Here is a 25,448-nt window from a genome sequence, read left to right on the forward strand (position 1 = left end):
GCATTAGTAGTCACTCCCTTATGTTGATCATTGCTTTAAAGTGTAACATGACAATAAAATACTGGGTGAATTGACAGGAGTGTGTACACTGTAGAGATGCAACTACCGTCTTCCCATTATGTTAGGGAAATGGTGAGGTCTGACCTGGGATATTGTGTTACATTCATGAGGCCATAATAAGGGAGTAATATGGTCATAATAAGGGAGTAATACAAGTGTGTTAAGTGTGAATAGTGGACGATTACACAGATGGTAAGGGGACTGAGCGTACAGAACATGACAGAAAGCGGAGAGGAGAGAAGCAACGCAAGGAATAGACTGTGCAAGCACTTGAAGTTCAAACCTCACTGAGGGAAAAGTCGATCGCTTGTTTATTTAATTAATTAATTAATTTTATTTATTTATTGACATTTGTTTACTGTGAAAATCCAACGGGATGCAGGTGCCCTTTCTCAGCAGAGGCCCAGCGAGAAAAGTTCCAAGGTAACAAATTTAATGCAATCAATATTTATAATAACAAGTTTTATAATGCAGTCAGTGTATACATAGCATAGTAGACAGTATAACAACATTTGTATTGATATTCGCTAACATTAATATACAAACACCATATTGAGGATTTACAGGTAAAAGAGGAGTGTAAGGTAGGCAGGATTAATTTAAGAAGTAAATTAGAGCGAGGTATTATAGGGAATAAACAAGTTTAAGTGCTATAAAGAAGTACTGATGGAATAGTAATTTGATTGTGCTAATTAGAAGTAAAGTCAAAGTAAACTTTATTGTCATTTAGAACTGCACACGTGCAGCTTAAATGAAATTTCATGTATCAGCTCAATTCTTAAGATTACAAAGGAAAGTGAAACAACACATACAAGTAGAGGAATAAACATACCTAACAAATACAATACTACCCCAATATATGCAAGAAAGAGAAGAGACATTTACCAACACTCATATACAAAAAGAATACCCTCCCTGAGTTATATTGACCTATTTAAAGTAATACAAAACACACTACAGATCGAAATGCCTAAGTTATTTGTCTAATATTGCACTTCAGTGATTTAAATTATACTGACTAGGGATATAATAAATAAATATTACACTTACTTGGAATATATGCAAGTGTATATTGCACAAATAAATAAAAATTTACTTATTATATGTTCAGACCCCTGGGACTAGTGCCAGAGTTCAGAAGTCTAATCACTGTAGAGTAGAAACTGTTACTGAATCTTGTAGTCCTGCAGCGGATGCTGCGATATCTCCTGGCCGATGTCAGCCCATGCGCAGGATGCATGTTGTCTTGTATTGTTATTGTACAGTCCTGTACCCATTCTACACCAGCTTAAATTCCTATTACAAATGAGGAAAACTCTTGCTATACAGCAGTTATGCTGCCTCACTTACTGTTGTTACTACTCACTGAATTGACAGTGTTGATTATGTTCGAAATGTAGAATGTTCTTACTCTCTGTGTAGGTTAATCATCTACTTCATTGTACTGTTAAGTAATGTTTTTGTAATATGACTGTATTTACTTATTGTTACATTACTTTTGTCATGTTACATGTACTGTAAATTGTGGAGCTTTTCTCCCCAGGCCTCCGCTGAAAAAGGGCTTTGGCTCAGTCGGACTAAACCAGTCAACAAATATCAAATAAATAAATAAATAAATTACTTTGGTGGCCTTTCAGATGCTTCTTGCAGAATAAAGTTGATGTATCGATGGAAGTTTGGAACCTGTTACCTTCTCTGCGACCCTCACCACTCTTTGCAGCGCCTTCCTTTCTATAACTGTGCAGCTTCCAAACCACACTGTGAAGATGCAGGTGAGAATGCTCTGTATTGCACCTCTATAGAAGATGGAGAGAATATGAGGAGTAAGCTTAGCTTTTTTCAGGCCTTCTTAAAAAGTAGAGGCATTGGTTTGCTTTCTTGACCAGTTGGCTGGTTTTTCATGACCATGAGAGATCCTCTGATATTTGTACACCCAGGGATTTCATACTCTTAACCCTCTCCACGTGCTCACCATTGACCCTGAGCACTGGGTGCTTTGTTCTCCTTTTCCTGAAGTCGGTGACAATCTCTTTGGTCTTGCTCATATTCAGACCAAGGTTCTTCCCCTTGCAGCAAACTTGATATGGTTGTACTTGTGTTTAACATAGCAGTCATGGGTCAGGATGGTAAATAAGAGTGGGCTGAGAACACCTGTGGAACCCCGGTGCTATGATGCACTTTGATGTGTTCTTACCTGAACACACCCTCTGTGGTCTCTCAGTCAGGAAGTCCAGGATCTAGTTACAGAGATGTTTACTGATTCCTAAATGTGCCAGATTTTATATCATTTTCATTGGCACCACGTATTAAATGTAGGGCTGAAGTATATGAACAGCATCCTCACATAGTTGTCTTTGCCCTCTAAATGCTCAAGTGAGATGTGTAGTGCTACTGATATGGCATCAGCCGTGGATCGGTTAGCTCTGTACATAAACTGCATAAGATCAAAATCAGGATGTAGGCAAAGTGAAAGATGCTTTTTGATCAGCCTCTCAAAACATTTCATAACAATGGATGTCAGAGCAACTGGTCTGTAAGGGATGGAGGAAGTAGCTTTCTTAGGTAGTGAGATGATGTTAGTTTCCTTGTAGCATGAGGGTACTTTTGCCATGGCAAGAGAGTGTTAAATATTTCCTTGAGCACTGTGCATAGTTGATCAGCACAGCCTTTTAACACCTTGCCCAGTATGTTGTCTGGGCCACCAGCCTTCCTGGGGTTCACTGTCTATAGCTCTCTTCTTACCTCCTCTGTGCTGAGGCTGAGTATTGCATCCTTCTCATCAGTGGGTAGCTTTAGTGCTACCCTGTTGTTTCTTTCCTCAAATCTACCAAAGAAGATGTTAAAACTATCCAGGAATTCGATGCTCTCCTCCCACTGTGCTGACCTGATTTTGTTTCCTATTTCATTATATTTATTCATTATATATTATATTTATTGTTTACTGTTTCGTGCATTGAGAATGAAGCACTGTAATTTTGTTCAGCTACACTGCTGTGTAGTTCTGAATGACAATAAAGTTTTCTTTGACTTGACTTTCACTTTGACTTGACTTGTAGTCAGTGATTTCCTGCATGCCATACCATAGTCTCCTTGCATCCTTTCTGTCTTCAGAGTAGCTCTGCACCTTTCTGCTATACTCCCTCTTAGCCTCCTTTATACCCCTCCTCAGATTACCTCTTGCTACACTTAAGGCTGCTTTGTCCTTAGCCCTGTAAGTTGCGTTTCTCTCCTTCAGAAGCTTGTATACCTTAGGGGTGAGCCGTGGCTTCTGGTTGGCTCTAATAGTAATATTCTTGGTATTTGTTACCCCATCAACACAGTTTGAAATGTATGCCATCACTACCTCAGTGTATTCATCAATGTTCAGATGCTGATTCACTGTGGCTGCCTTCTTGAACATACCCCAGTTGGTTCTTTCAGAGCAGTCTTGGAGGGCCTTCATAACCCCATGGGCCATACCCTGATTTGTTTCTTTGTGGGTTTCTCTCTAACCAGTGCAGGTTTGTAAGCTGGCGATTTCAAGATGGTATAATGGTCAGAGTTTCCCATTTGTGGAATTTGCGCTGCCTTATAAGCTTTCTTTAAGTTTATGTACATTTTGTTTAGGATATTATCCCCCCTTGTAGGAACGTCCACATATTGGTGGTAGTGTGGGAGTACTTCTTTCAGATCTGCTTTTTTAAAGTCACCAGCTGCCACGTGTACAAAGGCAGGATATTTGCTCTGCAGCTCACCTTGTGATTGCATAGTTTATTTAGAGCCTCAGTGGTATTAGCACTAGGTGGGATATACACCACTGTTACACTGATCCCATTCAGCTCTTTGGACAAGTAAAATGGTGTACATTTAATGAACAGGAACTCTTGCGTTCTCACAGCAGTGTGATAGTATGATGTCACAGCTGCTGCACCATCACAGCAGTGTGATAGTATGATGTCACAGCTGCTGCACCATCACAGCAGTGTGATAGTATGATGTCACAGCTGCTGCACCATCACAGCAGTGTGATAGTATGATGTCACAGCTGCTGCACCATCACAACAGTGTGATAGTATGATGTCACAGCTGCTGCACCATCACAGCAGTGTGATAGTATGATGTCACAGCTGCTGCACCATCACAGCAGTGTGATAGTATGATGTCACAGCTGCTGCACCATCTTTTGTTAACATAGATTCAGACTCCACCTCCTCTAGCCCTTCCACACTGTGTATGTTTTCTGTCTGTCTGAATCAGAATAAAATTCTCTAAGTTTACTGCACTGTCATTTATCTTGTCATGCAGCCAGGGCTGGTGCTAGTATTTTGGGGGCCTCCAGCATGTTTCAAGTTCGGGGCCCTACCCAGGAGAATATAAAAAGTGTGACCATATTGCCATCACGCCTCCTTCCCTATCAAGCTGATGCAGCACCATTTAACAATCACTGTGTAGTGTTATTACATTAAGACCATTAAAAAGACTTGAAATGTCAAGGTACACACTGGGTGGCATTTAGTACAAATGTTACATTATGACAAACCCCTGTACCACAGTAACGTAGCCACTCACAGCGGTACACACACACACACACTGACTGGGACTGCGCAGTGGTGCAGCAGTTAACTTTGTCACCCCCCCCCCTTCTGTGTGGAGTTTGCATGCCCTCCCTGCGTTCGGGTGGCTTCCTCCCACATTATAAAGACATGCTTCTGCAGCATTTCTCCCTGGGCCTCTGCTAAAAATAGGCTATGTCCTAGTCAGACTTTTCCCGGTCCACAAATGTTAAATAAATAAAATTTAGTACCAATAAATTATGACAAGCCGCTGTACCACAGCAAGGTACCCACACACAGAGGTTCACACACTGACTGGCATTTAATACTAATGTTACATTACGACAAGCCCGTGTACCACAGCAAGGTAGCCACTCACAAACACACACACACACACACACACACACACACACACACACACACACACACACACACACACACACACACACACTGACTGGCATTTAGTAGTAATGTTTTTACATTATGGCAAGCCTCTGTACAGCATCAAGGTAGCCAGTCCCACAGAGGTACACAAAGACACCCACACAGACTCCCTCACACAACACAGAGACATGAGGCAGACAGTTACACAGACTCGCAGACAGGACATAGACACCCATACATGATGGACAGCACTACAGTAAGACTGAACATTAAGAATTTAAAATACTGGTCTTATGAACTAATAATGATGCTAGAATAAGATTTTGCATTAGCATGCATTGTGTGACCCCACATTTTTGAAGAACAGACCAAAACTAACAAACATCTAGACATTGTGCAACATTCTCACAGCCCCTACCAACCTCCTAACCTCTCAGCATAATTCCAAAGCTGAAAATAACTGCAGAACAAAGGTGTAAAATCAATGATAGTTACAAACATTGCTATGATAAACTATTATATTATAAACTATGATATTACAATAACAGGGATTGCATTAGCATTCATTACAATAATCAGTACATTCTGCAGAACTCTCATAGTCCCCCCAAAAGTCTCAGCACAAACAAAAAAAAACATACACGGATGTAACATTAGGGGGTTTAAAACATTGTGGTTATGAACTAATAAAGATGGTAGGATGGTAGAATAACAAATTTTTCCAGTAGCATGCATTGTGTGAATTCACATTTATGATGACGAACAGACCATAAATACAGGTCAAACATCTAAACGTTGTGCAACATTCTCACAGCCTCTACCCCTCTCCTCTAACCTCACAGCTTAACAATTCCAGACAAAGCCCAAAAATACAATCAGGAAGGTGAATCAAAGAATGAATACGTGTATGCATGTGCCTAAAAATGTGTTTGAAAACAGCCCAGAGAAAAGTGTGAAAGGCTCAAAATCATGGGCAAATTTTAAGCTTTACTCTTGTTACCAAAGGAATGGATGAAGGGTAAAACAGTTCACACCACATTACCTTGACCTGGCCAAGCCTTTTCAAACAATCCCCTACTCAGGTGTAGTATAAAAGATGAATAATGTTGGAGCAAACACTTGCATCACTAGCTGGATTGCCAACTTGCTCACAGGATGCAGGAGATCAAAGCAGGGGAAGAGACCAATCACCAATGGAGTCCCCTAGGGTTTGGTAGGGGAAGAGACCAATCACCAATGGAGCACCCCAGGGTTCAGTGCTGAAACTTTTTCTGTTTGGCATATTCATCTCAAAAGTAAAAGGAAATACCAAAGGGCTTTGGCCAGATAAGTTTGAGATGACTGCAAGCTAGGAGCAGTTATTGAATCCCAAATGACTTAACCATCATGCAGGAAGGTTTGTCCCAAATAATAACTGGTGTAAAAATCATGACAATGCCCTTTGAGAACTGACCCAATTGTTTGGCATTTGGGAACTTGTGTGCACAGTGACCTAACTTTTGACCAGCATGTGCCCAGAGACATAAGAAAGCTTTTCTATATTGCACAACGTATAAACAAATTGATTGTGACTAGATCTAGAGATGTTGTTGTCCCCCTTTACAAAGCTCTCATTAGGTCAATCATTTTGTATAATGCCCACTTTAGCATGTATCTGTCCAGCCCCATGCAACAATTGTAATACCTTCAGAGATACCTTACTAAAAGGATACAAGTCCTAAACAATAGGTCTTGCATGGACCACGTCAAAGATTTATTACTATACTCAGCATCCTACAGAGTGCTTAGAGGTGACATGCCTGGCATACAAGGCATCCTCCTACCTAATGCAGATGGACCTACTGAACATCAGCCGGTCAAATGGCATCAAAAATACTCAGTCCAGGTATCTAAACTGAATGTTGTGGAGAGATGGCTATATATCACAGAGGCTACCACTGTTCCACAACAGACTATCCATACAAATAAAACAAAGCCCATTCGTCCACATTCAAATGCAACTTGGATCTAAGGATGGGTAACAGAAAATGTACTCTGGGATTGCCCCTCATGCCACTAATGGATAGAAGCAGTTCCTAAATGCTGCATCCCTTACCAGGGTCCCCTCAAATTATCTATATTATGATCACAGTTATTCTCACTAGGGCTAATATACAATTATCAGCCGTGGGATAAGTAAGACCAGTCAGAAAAAGTTAATTCAAGCAACAAAAAGGAATTGGCTAAGTTTAAAATGTCCTCCAAGTGAACGTACGTTGTGGTAGTAAATAGTTATAAAAAATTGCCCTTTTTAGATCACTAAGTGCCCCTCTCACCCCCCCCCCCCCCCCCCAGTCTTCAACAGCTTCCGGCACCTATGGCCTTCTGTCATTGGTTTTCTGTCGTGCAAGCCATCTCTTGACTTACATACTCATTTCCTGTGTTACCAAACTGTCTTCTGCTTTCATTGTTATCTTCTCTGCAACTACAGCAGTTTTGTCCCCCACTGTGATGTCTTCATTTCTTCCTCAGGTAATCAGTGTGCATCCTTGTGCACATCATCTTCATCATCTCAGTCTTCCTCAGACACTCTGCTTTAACTGCCCAGGTTTCTCTGTCAGACAGGCATACTGGTCACACCACTGCTTTGTTCTCCTTCTTTTCAACTTCTTTGGCATTTTGTTGTCACACACTACTCCAGACTATTTGTTCCAGTTGGCTTCCAGTACTCTGATTCTAGCATTGATCTCCAGATTTAGGTTTTCTCACTTCTCAATCACACTTTCCAGATACCTGACACCGTTAATCTATTTTTCTTTCCAGCTCAAGTTGCAGCTTATTGTGATTCCTGACTTGTTCTCATGACCACTCCCTTGTCTATACTCAGTTTTATCATGTGTCTTTTAGTCTGCATTCTTGAACTCTATCAGTGTTAAAGCTTCTGTTCAGAGCTTGCTTACAGTGCCACATCACCTGTATACAGGTGCCATATCACCTGTGTACAAAATCTGTGCTGATCTGTCCCCTCTGAACTGCCCGCTGATGTAGTCTATAACCAACATGAACAGCAGTGGGATCTCAGTTGAAGCCTAAAGCAAACACACTCCCACTCGGAACCCATCTGTGAGACTGTACACTGTTCATTCTATGTCACTGGGTCTTTTTACATAGCCTGTACTAATTCAACCAATGCTTCTGGGACTTTAACAACTGCAGGACTGTCAAAATCTGTTTTCTTGGGTCTTTATCATATGTCTTCCCACGCCTGTGAAAGGTCAGATGGACTATTTCCTTATCCCCAGGTACTTCTCCATTATCTGTCTCACTGCACATTGATACTATCCACATCGATATTAAATGTAATATGGACTTTTGGCATTTAAAACCATACTTACAGGATCAGATGATACCATACAGTATAAATATACTCAAACAGCCTGCATTTACTCATGCAAACCTGAAGCTTTACAAGGAATTACTTCAGATGCAACAGGAAAGGAACATGACATTTCTGAAGTATGTATTGGAAGAACATCACCAAAAGGAAATGTAAATGAAAGAACACATTAAACAATGTAAAAAGGCATCTGTCCATTTTACATTGCGATGAAATTATTTCATCTTCCTTGGTAAGCTGTGCGAGATTATTAAATGAACATGGAAAACATTTATTAACTGACTACCATGAGAATGAGTTTGTGTTTAATTGGAGGAAGAAAAGGAAGACAAAAAATGCCAAGTGTACAAAACACGTAATAAGTAACAAAAGTATACAAAACACATAATAAGTAACAAAAGTATTCAAAACACGTAATAAGTAACAAAACTATAGTCATTTCTTTTGGTGGACATACTTAAGGTAATAAAACTTTTGTCACTTGCATTTTCCCTTCCTCTGATACAACTGAATTTACTGATTTTGCAGTCAAAGTGTAGAGTAATACGTCCCATTGAAGTATGTGGAGGCTTGGCCATTCCCTGCATGACATTACTGAGGGACAGACTATGCATTATAAATATTAAGATGGACAGACTTTGCATGTACATATTAAGTAAGGAACAGGTACATGTTGTGCATGTAAAACATATTAAACGTATATAATAAAAGCAGTGTTGAATACAATTATTAAGAGCATTACCGGCATCATACATATTCCTGTCAACTTCTTTGCTTAGGAATCATGTAGAAAGACAGAAGTCACAGGGGACAATTTGTAATATTACCCTAATTCCTTGCAAAAGTTAATCATCTTAAAGGTTATACGTCAACATACATTTTCTGAACAAAGCATCGAACATACCGTGCCGGACTATGCAAGCGGACGTCCACGAGGAGCCGAACCGAAGAAGAGCAACGCCAGTTGGTGCAACCCACGGCTGCTGAATGGGGGCCCTCATTTGCGGGGAAGTAATCGGGGGCTCCCCATGGCCACGGGTTTCGCGGGTGCCTAACGCCAGCTATGCATGCAGCCACATCTGAGTAATCAAAAATAAACAAGGATTTCTCACCTTGTTCTTGTTGGAGACTTCCATTCTCAAGTAATCCATCTTGCTATCCAGTGATCTCACATTAGTTACCAGTATAGTTGGTAGTACAGGCCTGTAGGGGTTTGCTTTTAACTTTACATCAATACCTGCTCTGCAACCTCTTTTCCTTGTTCTCTCACATATCTTTCTCTTTTTTTTGTCCAGCATATTCCAGAAACCTGTTCTACCAGTTTCAGGCACTTTGGTGTATGAAGAGTTAAAATACACAGCTGTTGTAGCTCTGTATAAGTAGTAGGCCCCAGATACTCTGCAGACTTCAAGGCATCCAACCAGCAACATGTAGATGTTGACTGTTTAATTTCTAGTAACTTCTGTCTACTATAAGTTATTGTACCTTCAACTGGAAGTGCAGAAACTGTTTTTTTTCAAGATTTTCTATGCAAAAGAAGACAAAATATGCATACCTCTAGAATGAGCTGACACAGCCGCACAGGCACCGATTTTTTTTTAGTATAGTTTAGTGTAGTAGTTTTAAGTACTACGATAAGGTGAAGCATAAGCAAGTTAAGTGATTTAGTGCTTTAAATGGAGGTATAAGCAGGTAATTAAGGATGTTAGAGAGCTGTGTCCCAGATGAGGAGCAGGGACAAAGCCAGGGGGCAGAGAAGAAGTCTTTTAGTAGTGGTTTGAAAAAATAAAGGTGTGAGATAGACCCGATTGATACAGGAATTTTATTCCAAATTCTAATTATATTACTGGAACAGAGTCTGACCCAGCAGACCTTTGTAGTTTGTAGATGGCAAGCAGTTCTTTATTATGTGACTGAAGGGGACAGTTTGATAGATAGAATTGGAGTATGGGCCTAATTGTTGGGCAGGCAAATCGGGCATAGATGATTTTGTAGGTTAAGGTGACCTGCATATAAGATAGGTGGTGAGGAAGTTCAAACCAGTAAGGTGTATTTAGTGCTAAACAGTGGGGTTTTGTGCAAGCAAATCTGGCAACTTTGTTGTAGTATTGTTCAAGTTTAGAACTTAGTGAGGCTTGTATTTGGTCATGATAGGGGCTCCATATAAGAGAAGGGTAAGTGCTAGCTAGAGTTACCTTGGCAGAGTCTGTAATGAATTTCTTTCTAGGTTTTCTTGATACTGTTGTGAAATGTACATCCAATTTAAGATTGTCATTGATTGTTATGCCAAGTAGTTTTGTATGTTAGGTAACTTCAATCACGGTATTATTTAAGGAATAATTTTTAAAGTTTTTTTCATGGAAATTGGATTTTGGAAACAAGAGAAGTAATTTAGTTTTGGGGATTTATTAGCTTGTAGCAGGTGATTATCCTATAGCCAACTTTCAACAGAGTTAAAGACTTCTTAAGTAATTCTCTGAGGATGTACGAGGTTATCTGAAGGGCATATCAGAGTAAAATAGTCAGCATATTGTATGAGGGAGACCTGCTGAGAAGATTTCTGTAGAATGTTAGTGAACATTGAACAGTAGTGGACCGAGAATGGAACCCTGTGGCATACCAGTTTTGACAGGAAGGAAGGCAGAAAAGGCGGAGAGCTGTTTAACAGACTGGTGCCTATCAGTTAAGTAGTTGTTAAACCATAGTAGTGTGGGTTATGATGGTCCTAGGAAAGACAGTTGACAGAGGAGTTTATGGTGAGAGACAAGATTGAAAGCTTTAGAGAGATCAGGGAATGAGGAACACTTGAAATGAGGAAGACATTAGTATGGATAACAATGGGAAGAGGGAAGCATGATTTCAGAAAATATGATTTTCAATAAGGGTGGTGTTGCTTTGTTTTACATTATTGAAATTGGTGGAGTGTAGATCTATGTAAAGGTCAAACAGCACCTAGGACAAATGGGGAAAGCGTGGGGAAAGGCATTATATCTGGGCTACCAACAACACTTGGTTAAACTTGAAAAAACAAAGGTAATCTTCCATCAGTCATGTGGTAGGAATCAGCTAATAGTGTAGCATGATTCCATATTCTTGATCTTGCTCTGTGTTTACCTCTAGGGGTTCACCTGTAATAGATATAGAGGATTTGTGACACCTCATACCATTTATTTGCCACTTGTCATAGAATAGCATTGTTTTCAACTGCCAAGTACAAATGTGGTTTGTTTGGTGACAGGGAGCTGGAATAAACATAAAGCACTGTGATATGTGTCCTGGCCCAGGGAATAATGGAAATAGTTCCAGATTTTTCAAACCTTGATCAGCAGCATAATCTCGCTGCTCATTCGTATGTTACCATGACCACCACAAAGTAGGCTTTTTGTGCGTGAGCCTTGACACTTTGTTTCCTAACACTGGGTGTCCCGAGACCTGCAGAAAGCTAGGCCATCCTTGACACTTAAGGTCTGATATCACAGACCTTCCTGCTCTTTGGATTGCTGTAAGAGGCTGTATGAACCACTGCATGATATATGTTAAGAATTAGGTTACTATTTGTGGCATTAAGGTGCAAACTGAACCCCATGAAAGTTTATTTGGATTCTCATGCATTCTGGTCCTGAGCAACTTGCTTAACAATTTCACTGCTTCTGGCTCACACTTAAAAAGACACAGTTCTAGAAACTGGGGTACTGGGGTATTCCCATTAAGAACGGAAATAATGATTACATAGTTTCCCCAGGAGTGCTGGCTTCTCAAAAGGTACTATTATGCATTTCTTGGCACTGAGTTTTAATCTGTGGCTTTGGCCCAGTCATTTGTCTGTGTTAGTCCTTACTGTAACATGTTAGTATCTTGGGAGGGGGGGGGGGGTTCTATGACTGCTCCTAGCTTGTAATCATCTGCAAATTTGGTAAGCCCTTGAAGTTGACTTTGACTTCTGAGAAATATATACCAAAGAAAAGCTGATCTAGCAGAGAGACTCTGTCCATCAGAGACATAGGTGTCAGAACAGGGGTGAATTTCCAGTTTCCCATCCACTGGTCCAGGTTACATTTGAATAGGGTCAGGGTAGGGTTCTGCTTCACATGAATGGGAAGCCTATTCCATAGAATGGAAATTCCCTGGCATATATACCTGTCCCTCCAACATGCCCTATTTAAATGAAAAGCAAAGTTTAAATCCTTGGATATATTAATTCTGATGTTGTTCATTTGTTGGCTATGCATGAGGTCCATTAGGGCAGAAGTCAAGGATCCCTTATATGCCAGGCATAAATCGATCCTCAACAGTCTGTAGGAAACAGTGTATGGGGGTAGGGCTTTGAGGTGATGCCCTGTATTCTTTTTGCAAGGAACCTCCGTGGACGTTCCATTTGTTGCATGTGTCTGGTCAGTTACATACTGAAAGGATCATTATACTCAATAATGGGTCTGATGAGGGCTGAGTATAGTGGCACAGACATCTCTGGACATAGATACTAAGACCTGACTTATAAGCTGAGTGACCTTAGACACATTTTGGTTGAAAACCAAGTTACTATATACATAAGTCCCTAAATCCCTGACTGCTGTGTCTACTTTTAGGGATGTGTATTGATGAGATAGTTTCACAGGGTGGCCAACTTCTTAAAAGGTACTATTATGCAATTTGTGGCATTGAGTTATAATCTGTGACTTTGGCATCTGTCATTTGTCTGTGTTAGACCTTCTTGTAGCATGTTAGTATCCTGAGGAGTTTCTGTGATTGCTCCCAGCTTGCAATCATCTGCGAACTTGGTAAGCTAGAGGCCCTTGAAACTGGCCTTGACTTCGAAGAAATAGATGCCAAGAGGAGTGAACCTAGCACAGAGCCCTGGGGGGACTCCACTGGTAACCATCCTCTTTGTGGAGGTGGTCTGTCTAATCCTAATCTCCTGGATCCTGTCTGTGAGCCGGCTGGTTATCCAGTGGGTTACATAGGACTTTATGCCTTATCTCTTAAGCCAGAGACAACAATAAACTCATTTCCTGTCTGTTCCTTGACCTCTCCAAAGCATTTGACACTGTCTATTACCCCCTGCTGTTTACCAAACTGGTTGACCTCAATATCTCTAACCATACCCTGACATGATTTTCAAGTTACCTCTCAAATAGGCAGCGATCTGTCAAATGGCTCTCGTCCTTCTCATCCGTCCGCCCCGCCTACACTGGTGTTGACCAAGGATCCATCCTTGGACCACTACTGTTCAACATTTTCACCAACTCTCTTCATGCCTCCTGCTTCCACTCCACTCTCATACAGTATGCTGATGATTCCACTGTCATCTCTACCTCTGACAATATCTCTGACCGCCCCTACCTAAAACTCCTTTCCCTCTGTTGAAAATTGGCTTACTAACAATCAACGTATACTCATTCTCAAAAAAAAAAAAAAAAACCTCTCCTATTCTTACAAAAGTCCCCTTTTCATCTTTAAAGATCATTTACCGTCACCTCACTCAACAACACTGTCATAAACATTGTAACACACACTAAGCTACTGGGTACAATCATAGACGGCCAACTTAAATTTGATCTACATGTACTAAACTGTATAAAGAACACACATCAAAAACTGAAACTGCTTTACAGAAACAAAAAATACCTCACAAATGACTCAAGACCTTCTCTTGCATACACCTTCCTTCTTACCACCCTCCTCTATGCCTCCCTTATCTTGACCAACCTACAATCCTCTCTTAAGGCCAAGCTTGAACTAACCAACAACACAGTTGCCAGGTTTGCCACTAATAAACCCTACAACTCTCACCACTTCCTTTCTCTACAAACACTACACTGATTAGAGCTCCCAAATCTACTCTTACTCCTCCAATTGTTCCTGATTCACTCCACCCTAAACAAAACCTCCTCTTGCCCTGCCATCTCTTCCCTTATATCACTATACACCCCCCACACTCTTCGGAGCACTAGTCTGTTCCTCTTAGCAATCCACAAGCCAAAAAGAGCAATAGGACAACACTTATATTGCTAGTTGTCCCAACTCGAAGCAAACCCCCACTAAACATTAGAAATCGGCCTCATACCCATAGCTTCAAGAAGGTATTAAAAGAAACCCTACTAAACTTCTGGATCTGTGCTTGCCAAAACCCAGCTTAACATCTTCCATCTACTAACTGTTTCTGTCTACTAACTACTTCTCCCTACTCTATTCTTCTTAACTCCTCTAATTACCACTCTGTTTCCCTGATTACTGACTTCTACTTCTCTACACCTCACTTCTTTACTTTACGTCCATCTATTAACCCCCTTTTACTACCTTTCACATCTTCTTCCCCACTTACTAAGACCCACCTCATATCAAACTACATGCCTTTAATGACATCTGGTAAGTATTTAGTCTAGTTTTTAGGTGTATGTATTTAAAAATCAGCTGTCATTGTTGTTATCCTCAGTTATGCCACTATTTTTGTAACTGTTTTTGTACTTGTGTCTGTATGGGCCACCCCCCCGGGCCTCCGCTAATAATGGGTTGCCACTCAGTCGGACATACCCGGTTAAGAAATGTCAAAATAAATAAATAAGTTTCAGGACTTTGTTTACAATGCCCAAGTGGAGCATTTTATCAAATCCCTTAGCTAGGTTAAGGTATGAAGTATGCACTTATTTGCAGTCATCCATTGACTTGTTGATCTTCTCAAAGAAGTCCACCAGTTTCAGTTGGCATGACCTGTCTTTGATGAAATCAAACTGAGTTGGGTTTAGTGTCTGAAGGTTTCCACTGTCACTGTTAATTGTATCCACAGTAATTCATCCTGTAGCTTTTCATATGAGACTAGTCAGACTAATGAGTCTGTAGTTTCTGGGATCCTTTGATGACCCACCCTTGTTCAGAGGGATGACCATTGCAGTCCGCCATTTGTGTGACACAAAGCCTGTTCAGAGTCAGTGGTTGAATAGTGACTCCAGTGGCTCTGATAGGTCATATTTTGTCCTATGTAGGAGGCATCTTGGGATATTATCAGGGCCCGTCGAAGCTGTATTCTTGGCCTTGGAGAACATCTTTAAGACCTGCTCCCTACTGATAGCTGGATGGTTTATATTAGATGGTATTCCCTGGGAAGAGGCTGGGGTGAGAGGGGGGTAAACTTGGAGCTGAATTTTTCAGCCAAAATTGCTATATTTCTCTCACGTCAGTGTATGTGGATCCATTTACCAGCAGCTCGTCACACTGTTGTGTGTTGCCTTTGAGGTTTCAGACATAGCAGAAGAAGGTCTTGTCATTGTCCTTGGCCTGGGACTCTATCTTTACCTCAAAATTTGTTTTGTTGGACTTAATTAGTCCTCTTAGTTGCTCAGTTTGATGAGAGAGTTTTTATCATTTTTAGTGTTACATTTCCTAATTTTAGGTATGACTTTTTTCCTTTTGTAGTACAACCTGTTTAATTTTGGATTCCATACCAGGATTTTTTTTTTTCATAAGTTACTTTCTTTATTACTTTTTTGGGCCATCACATAATATATCACATTTTCTGTTTGCTGTAACCAAAATTTGCCAGGCCATATCTTGGGCATTATTTATTTTTTTTCTGTTGTATGCATTCTTGCTACAGCCCATTTGCTGTGTCTTCTTGGAATATTAACATTTATCATTATAAAGTTTAATTGTTTATCATCCGCGGTGGTGCAGCGGTAGCGTTGTTGCCTCACAGCAAAAGGTTCTCCCGTTCGATTCTCGGCTGGAGTGCAGGGAGTGCCTTCTGTGTGGAGTCTGCATGTCCTTCCCGCGGTTGGATGGGCTTTCTTAAGACATGCGTAAATGGGCGTGCCTTCGCTGAAGGTTGAACGTCGAGCTGGCACCTTGACATTCGTGAAAAGCTACTGTCTTTCATTAGCGGACCGGAGTTCCACTGTGGCGACCCCTAACTGGGAAAAGCCAAAAGACAACAACATTTATAAAGTTTAATTGTTCAGTTTTTGGTTTAATTATTGTCAATCCACTGCAGTCTATTAATTGTGCAAACCACGCATGTCACATTAACCATCCTGGAAAAATAAATGAGTAAATAACTGAAATTTGCAGCATTAACTTCGGTGCTTTTTTACTACAATCTCTCATTTCTGTCCATTCTCCTTATTAACTTTGGTACTTTTTTACTACAATCTCTCATTTCTGTCCATTCTCCTTATTAACTTCGGTACTTTTTTACTACAATCTCTCATTTCTGTCCATTCTCCTTATTAACTTCGGTACTTTTTTACTACAATCTCTCATTTCTGTCCATTCCTTCTTATTAACTTTGGTACTTTTTTACTACAATCTCTCATTTCTGCCCATTCTCCTTAAAGGGTTTGCATATTTTGGCGTTTTTACAAATCAAGTCTTTCATCTTTCTAGTGTTATTTGTTACTTGCATGTAGGATTCTTGAAGTTGAGGGTCGACATAATGGATTACATGTTTACCTCACAGACACAAGGTACAGGGTTTGATTTTCCCATTTGAAGGGAACATAGCTAGATGTTCTTCGTGTTTCACTGTTGCAGTCATCACATTTGGGTTATCTGCTTGCAGTAGCCCTCAGTCGACCTGATTAACAAAGTCTTGGGTCCTACGTCGGTTACTGTCGCCTCTTCCATGACGTCAGGTTGTCAGGGGTATAAAACATGCAGCCGACGTCATTACATCAGTCTTTCTTGCCGTGCGGTGCCCGAATCAGTTCGCAAGTGCCGGTCGGCCGACTCCTGAAATTTTTGTTTTCGATTTTCAGAACCGAAGTCTTCAGCTAAAAGCTAAGTACACCGTTGGAGAAACTTTTTCTTGCTCTAAACCGATGTTAGTAAAAGTAAATAATTGCATTTCTTGTGGAAACCAAATACCTCATAAAGATTTTCATTCGTACTGTATTCCTTGCCTAGACCCTGACCTCGACGTACTTCACTGTCGGTTTTGTGCCTTATTTAAACCACGAACTATCCATCATCGGTATATTTTCGCTTGTAAATATTTTGGTGCTCGGTTTAATTATCCCGATATGTCTTCGGTAAGCCATCCGACTACCGACATTCCGAAAAAACGCAAAGATAAAGACAGAGGCAGGCCGCTGAGGCGCTGGTATTCAGTGAGGCCCTTTCATAGCCCCTGATACCCGCTACTTCAGATTCGCAGGCCTCTACTGAGACCCATTCGGAGTCCGGCATGCCGCGAGATGCTTCAACTGTGGAACCTGCGGCTCTTTCTACCTTGGATGGCTCTGGAGCCGCTGTGCAGGCACCAGCCTCTGAGGGTGCATTCAGGCCTACTGACTTGCATATTAAACCGATGCCATCTTCTTCTTCAAGGCCTAAAACTCGAACCATGCCTAGAAAACTGATGCCCAGACTGCATGGTCAGGCCTCTGTGCCTTAAAAAAAAAATGATAACAATGATTGAAGACCTTATTACTTTAATCAGGGGAAGCCAACCTTCCCCCTCTAAGAGACCTAGGACTGAGTTTACTTATGATACTTCTGACCAGGGTTCTGAAATTTCTGTTTCCTCTGATGACCAGGATTTGCTCTTATCTATCTATGAGGATTCTGATGCTGAGGACTCTATTCCCTCTGGTTCCCCTCCAGAGGATTTCTCTTTTGGTGAAACCTTGTATACTCTCCGGGAGCTTTTTCGTTGGGAAAGTCAGGATTTCTCTGATTCTAAAAAGAGGCTTAAGGATTTCTTACTCCTGCCCCACCACAGGCCTTTAGCTGTACCTCCTGTACTGGACATTGTTGATGATGCCTTTTCAGAATCTAGCATGGCCCCTGACTCTTTACCTCCTGCTTCCAGAAAATCTGATAGATATTACAGGGTTCCTGACTCTCACAAGTTCCTTTTCAAAAATCCTACTGCGGATCCTGAAACCATTTCAGAGGGACCCAAGGGCATTAAAGCTACTACTGCCAAAAATCCTATCCTCTCTGATACTGGATAGATGGGGTAAGAAGGTATACACTTCTACAACTTTGGCCATTAGGGCCTTGAATTGCTAATTTCATATGTTAAAGTATCAGCAGCATATTATTGGATTGCTTAAACAGAAAATGATGTTAACTCCTGATTGTGCTGAAAATAAGTATTTACAGGATTTTATGCATTCTGCTGAAGAAGTTTGTAAACATACGTTGCAATGTGGTTTTGATTCACTAGAAGCATCTTGCAGGGCTGCGGTAACTGAGTCTGTACTTAGAAGGCATGCTTGGCTTAAGGAGCAGTCCTTGCCAGATTATGTTAAACCAAAATTACTAGATGCGCCCTTAAATCAGGACCACCTGTTTGGCAACAAGGCAGAAGACTTTCTTAAAAAGATGGAGGAAAAAGCTAAATCTATGCAAACCGTTAAAGATTTTTTAAAAGTACAGCCACCGAGATTTAGTAGGCATTGATCTTCTAAGAATTGGTCCTTTCCTGCCTCTTCCAGACCTTCTCAGTCCAAACCCAGATCCAGCAGAGCATCCAGGCTTCAGTCCCAGGGTATGCACAGGACTAAGCAGTGGGGGGCCTCCACTTCCAAACCTGGGATTAATAAAACTCCCCCATATGGTAAACTGTCTCAATGACTTCTTTTTAAGACTTCCAAGCACTTCTCAACTGACTGCCCCTTTGGGGGGAAAGATTGCACTTCATGCAAAGAACTGGGGACTCATTAACCAGGACAAATGGGTTTTAAATATAGTGTCCCAAGGATGCAGATTTCACTTCCACACATTACCAACTCCAAGCGGTTGGCTGGACCTACCTCCAAATCAGTGGGCAGATGCCCAAATGCAAGTAATCTCTCTCTTAAGCATAGTGGCTATTCATTTGGTACCAGAAGAGGAAAAGGGACAAGGTTTCTACTCGAGACTTTTCCTGGTACCCAGAAAAAACAATTCATGGCATCCTATCCTGGACCTGTCTACTCTAAAACACTTTTTTGGTGATTCCAAAATTCAAGATGCTGACTCTTCACCAATTGCTTCCTATGCTAGGCAAAGATGTCTGGTTGGCAACACTAGATTTAAAGGAAGCATACCTGTACATCCCAGACATGGAGTCTTGCAGAAGATACCTACGCTTCAAAACAGGCTACATGCACTGTCAGTTCTCTGCACTGCCCTTTGGCTTATCTACTGTGCCCAGGGTATTCACAAAGTGCCTAGCTCCAGTCATTGCATTTTGCAGGCAAAAAAATATTCAAATATACCCATACCTGGACGATTGTCTAATTCAGGCAGAAAACCAGGACATACTTTTGAATCATCTGGTCTTTGTACAAAGGGTGCTAACTTGTCTGGGGTACACCATAAACGAAAAGAAATCACACCTGGTACCGTGTCAACAAATTATATTCCTGGGAGCAAGCTTGAATACAACTTCCCAGATGGCTTTCCTCACGCCAGAGAAACAAATTCACTTGACAACCTACTTCAAACAAGTGGCCACAAAAACCCTGCTCTCTGCAAGGCAAATATTACAAGCCTTGGGATCATGGCCTCCTGCATTTTTCTACTTCCATATGCAAGACTGCTTATGAGGAAACTACAATGGTATCTAAAAAGCCTATGATGTCAACATTCTCAGGATCTAGAAGCAATGATTCCTATCATACCTTGCCTACGCCTAGAGTTCTTTGGTGGGAAGAGGCCTGCCACCAAAACAAGGGACCACCATTCACACTACCCCCTGCCGCCCAAACCCTAACAACAGATGCATCTGACTATGCATGGGGGGCAAACCTGGCTGGGAAGGGCATTCAGGGTAAATGGAACCCAGGTCAAATGCACCTGCACATCAATATGAAAGAAATGTTAGTTGTACAGAATGCTCTGACAGCCTTCAAGGACCACATTTTTTCAGGACAATTAATGGTAAAGACGGACAACATCACTGTTATGTGGTACATAAACAAGCAGTGGGGTACACATTCTTACTCCCTCTGCAGACTAGCCATGGCATTGTGGAACACAGCCTTGAGCTACCAAGTGCATCTACAAGCTCAATTCCTGCCAGGAAAACTTAATGCACTGGCAGACGGACTAAGCAGAAATCTCATGGACCCACAAAAGTGGAAACTGGAACCAAGGATTTTCAACATGTTAACAAGCAAATGGGGGAGCCCAGATATAGACCTGTTTGCCTCCTCCTAGAACTATCAATTGGAAAACTTTTGCACAAGGACTCCCCACAGACAAGCTTGGAAAGTGGATGCACTGTCCTTCAGCTGAAAAAACCTTACAGTTTATGCCTTTCCTCCTCTGCCTCTGCTCTCCAAAGTACTACTAAAGATCAAACAAGACAAACCAAGCATGATTTTGATTGCACCAGACTGGCCACGCCAACACTGGTACCCCCTCCTGCGCAGTGTGTCACTGTTGGCCCCATGGCACCTGCCTCAGACTCCTACCCTGCTGTCTCAGCAGGAGAACCAGATTCTGCACCCTTAGCCTCAAAACAGTGAACCTAGCAGCCTGGCTAATTACCTAATCTCTCCTTTACCATCCCTCAGTAAACCAGTGATGAATATCATTTTAAAGGCAAGGAAGCCTAGTACTAGAAAATCATATGCTGAAAAATGGAAAAGATTCTGTGCCTGGAACCATTCTCTCAGATTTTACAATACTTAACTGAGATGCTTCACAAGGGCCTGTCTTTTTCCTCAATAAAAATTCATGCCTCAGCCATTTCAGCTCATTATAACACAGAACCTGCCCTCTTCTCTCATCCACTGCTCAAGCAGTTCATCAGAGGGGCCAGAAACATTTAAGACCACCCAGGAGAGCTCCAACTCCAGCCTGGGACCTTAACTTTGTATTGGAGAAACTCACACTTCCTCCTTTCGAGCCAGTTGCTACTGCAGATTTTAAATCCCTTTCTTGGAAAACAGCTTTCCTTTTAGCAATCACTTCAGCAAGAAGGGTATCTGAATTACAGGCCCTTATGGCAGTGGAGCCTTTCATCATTTTTCATGCGGACAGGGTGTCCCTCAGGACCAATCACTCTTTCATGTGAAAGGTGATATCCAGTGTAGCCCTTAATCAGTCCATTCACTTGCCAACCTTCTTTCCTAATCCACAGAACAAAGGGGAACGGATACTGCACTCCTTAGATGTGCACAGACAACTTAGATTCTACTTGGACAGGACTAAACCTCAAAGGAAATCTGAATAACTGCTGGTGACATTTTCTGCAGGGACAGAGGGGAAGGCTATTTCAAAGCAAACCATCTCCAAATGGATAGGCCATTGCATTCATTTCTGCTATAAGCACCATGGAAAACCTATCCCACAGGGGATCAGACCTCACTCAACAAGGGCTGCATCTACCTCTACATCCTTTCTCAGATGCGTACCTACCAGGGACATCCTAGAAGCAGCTACCTGGATATCTGTACATACTTTCCCCAAGCATTACCATTTGCCAATTTTATCTAAATCCAGAGCTGGCTTTGCCAATGCAGTCTTGCAGGGCCTTATAGCTGGTCCTAATGCTATCTAAATTCCTCTTGCAGTCCTGGTTACCCTCCCTCCAGCCCCCTGACTTCTTTTGGCTATACCTCTTCTCTCCTTTACAATGCTTAAAAGCTTTTTGGTGTATTTGCTTTTTTGCTGGAGGTATAACCTTATGTAATTATAGATTTAATTGCTTCCCATTAGGGGGGCACCTGACATCTGGGGCAAGAAAAACTGATGTAATGATGTTGGCTGCATGTTTTATACCCCTGATGACCTGACATCACGGAAGAGGAGACAGCAACCGACATAGGACCCAAGACTTTGTTAATCAAGCCGACATAGGGCTACTTCAAGCAGATAACCCAAATGTGATGACTGCAACAGTGAATACACTCGAATATCTACATTTACGGTAAGGGTGCACAACCATACTTTTCAAAATGGCCCACAAATGCAGCTAGGTTAGTGCTTAACTATAAACCTCATGAAATTAAACCAGAAGCAATGAGAATCTTTCCTGAATTAACCACCAAAGAAAGCAATGGGGACTGATATAACCATCTCATAACCTACATAGAGAAAAACAAGGTAGGGAGATGTAAACTACCAGTCTACAAATCTATCAGGAACACTAAACACTTTGACCTTGCCAATTTCCAACTTGAGCTACAGTCCTGTAACTGGTCTAATCTTAAATCCCTCCCTCTTGAAGAAGCTGTTACAACCTTTAATTCCACCTTTATAAAAATACTCAATTCACACGCCCCCATACGTTCAGCCAAGGTTAAAAACCTGACTGCTCCATGGCTAACAAAAGACTCTAAGTATAATATCAAACTTAGAAACAAAGCCTGGGACAAATGGCGTGCCTCCAAAACCCCCCTAGACCGATCTCATTTCCAACAACTTAGAAATGAGACAAAAAAATCCATTTTACTAGACAAAAATAACTACTACCTCCAACTCCAAAATAAACATCAACTTAATCCCCAAAAGTTCTGGGCAGGTATTAACAACCTTCTCCATCCAGGCAAGACCTCTACCCCAACTCCGGCCGACCTAAATGATAAAAGTCCTGAAGAAGTGGCCAATGCATTTAACTCTTTCTTTATTAATGTTATCAAATCCTTAGCGGCACAACAAACCCCGACCAACCCCACTATCACGAGTCCGACTCTAAAGTCAGAACCCTCCTTCCACCTACAACCTGTTTCCACTTCCTTCATTAGATCCCTTCTGCAGAAACTAAAGCCTACTACCATTGCTGCTGACCTTCTTCCAGCTGATTACCTACAAAAAGCTGCAAAGGTCATAGCTTACCCCATCTCCATCCTAATTAACCGCACCATAACAGAATCTACTATCCCCTCAATCTGGAAAATCTCCCATATCATCCCTCTCCACAAAGGCGGGACATCTACTGACCTATCCAACTACAGGCCAATAGCCATATTGTCACCACTTGCCAAAATTATGGAAAAATGCATACACAATCAACTAGTACCCTATCTAATCCAGAACAAGCTCCTGACTACCTCGCAGCATGGCTTTAGACCCAAACACAGCACTACCACTGCCCTCCTGTCCTTCACTGACACAATAAATCATAACAAAAACAACAAAAACATGTCATCCGCTCTCTTTCTTGACCTATCAAAGGCCTTTGACATGGTCAACCACCAACTACTGCACAACACTCTAAAAACATTTGAACTAGACAACACAACTCTCAAGTGGTTCCACGCCTATCTCTCAGACAGAAATCAAGCCGTACTATGGCAAAACAAACTCTCACCCCTATTACCCAACGCCACAGGGGTTCCCCAAGGCTCCATCTTGGGACCCCTACTCTTTTCTATGTTTATAAACGACCTCCACACAGTCATCCCCGAGTCCTCCTGTATACAATACGCGGACGACTCAACACTCATAAACACGGACAGGTCACCTACTAAGCTACTAGCCAAAACCCAAGACTGTCTCTCTGCAGTTGAAGACTGGTTACTAGGTCGCCATTTGATCCTCAATCCAAAAAAAACCAAACTACTAATCTTCCAGCCTACCCATAAACCTACCTCCATTCCCTTTTCTGTTCAATCCAAGAATGGGACTACTATATCCCCAGACTCAAATTCCAAACTACTAGGTGTTACCATAGATAACAAACCCAGATTCGACCTACACATTAACCAAATTATTAAAACAGTTAACAAAAAACTGGGGTCTCTTTATAGAATAAGATCCTTCCTTACTCCCAAAGCAAGAGAAGCCACAGCCCGCTCTCATCTCCTCTCCTCACTCCTTTATGCCTCACCCATACTTACCAACCTGTACAAATCTGACCTAAATAAGCTGTCTGGCTGCTATAATCATATTGCTAGATTTGTTACTGGCCTGCCTTACAAAACCCATCACTGTATCAACCTGCATAACCTAGGCTGGGTGGAACTACCTAACCTACTACAACAAACACAGCTAACTATAGCTTACAAGATCCTCCGTCATCCAGATTCCATCCCTGCACTGCGTAATTTAATCACCCCATATCTAAACCTAACTAGTCTGCGTTCAGCAAACAAGCTACTTGCTCAAACAGTCAAATCCTGCAACTCTGGAGGTGACTCACTGTTTGCAAATTCCATTGGTAAAATATGGAATTCCCTACCGCCTCAACTCACCACCGTCACCTCTTTATCCAAATTCAAGAAAAATCTAACCCTTCACTTTAAAAATCAATGGCTCTGTCAATGTTCCAAGCCAGACTAAACCCTCCACCCACCGGAACCCCACTTCTCCTCATGTTTTCCTCTAGGCTCTTCCTCTATCTAGCATTTACTCTGACATTTTCTCCTTTTAAACCTTATATGTTCTTCATTTACATAATCCTACTGTACCTACATATTAGTCCTATATGTCTATCAATTATATAATCTCATCATACCTACGTATTAGTCTTAGTATAGAGCAGTAGTTTCTCTGATCACTTACTTCTTTATTCCTATGTATTAATTATCAAAACATGTAATATTTTCTCTGTTTATAATTATGTAAACTAATGTCAATGTGGAGTTTATAAGTATGTAAACTAATGTCAATGTGGAGCTTTTCTCCCCGGGCCTCCGCTGAAAATGGACATGTATCCAGTCGGATTTTCCCGGTCAACAAATGTAAAATAAATAAATAAATAAATAAATTTTTTAAGCAGTAAGAGACCATTCTTTTAAAATTACATGTTCGCCTTGGAATCTGGTAGGACACCTTTTTTATAGTAGGCCATGGGGGGGTTCAGTCTTAAAAAAAAATAAGAGTTATGAAAATGTAAAATTGTTATGCTTTCAATTTACATTTTTAGCAATTTGGTAAGATAAGCATGATTTAGTAACATTTACAGCAATCGTGCAACTGTTTTTTTTAATTCAGTCTTAGTAGAAGACAGGTACTTCAAACACTAACTGTTATGCTATTACTCTTGTGGATAAGTACTGTTATAATGGTTAACATTACAGTGATTACTGTTACAATGGTTAACATTACAGTGATTACTGTTACAATGGTTAACATTACAATGATTACTGTTACAATGGTTAACATTACAATGATTACTGTTACAATGGTTAACATTACAATGATTACCGTTACAATGGTTAACA

The sequence above is a fragment of the Protopterus annectens genome, chromosome 2.part1 (assembly GCF_019279795.1).
Source record: "Protopterus annectens isolate FY-2018-M chromosome 2.part1, PAN1.0, whole genome shotgun sequence".
NCBI lineage: Eukaryota > Metazoa > Chordata > Ceratodontiformes > Protopteridae > Protopterus > Protopterus annectens.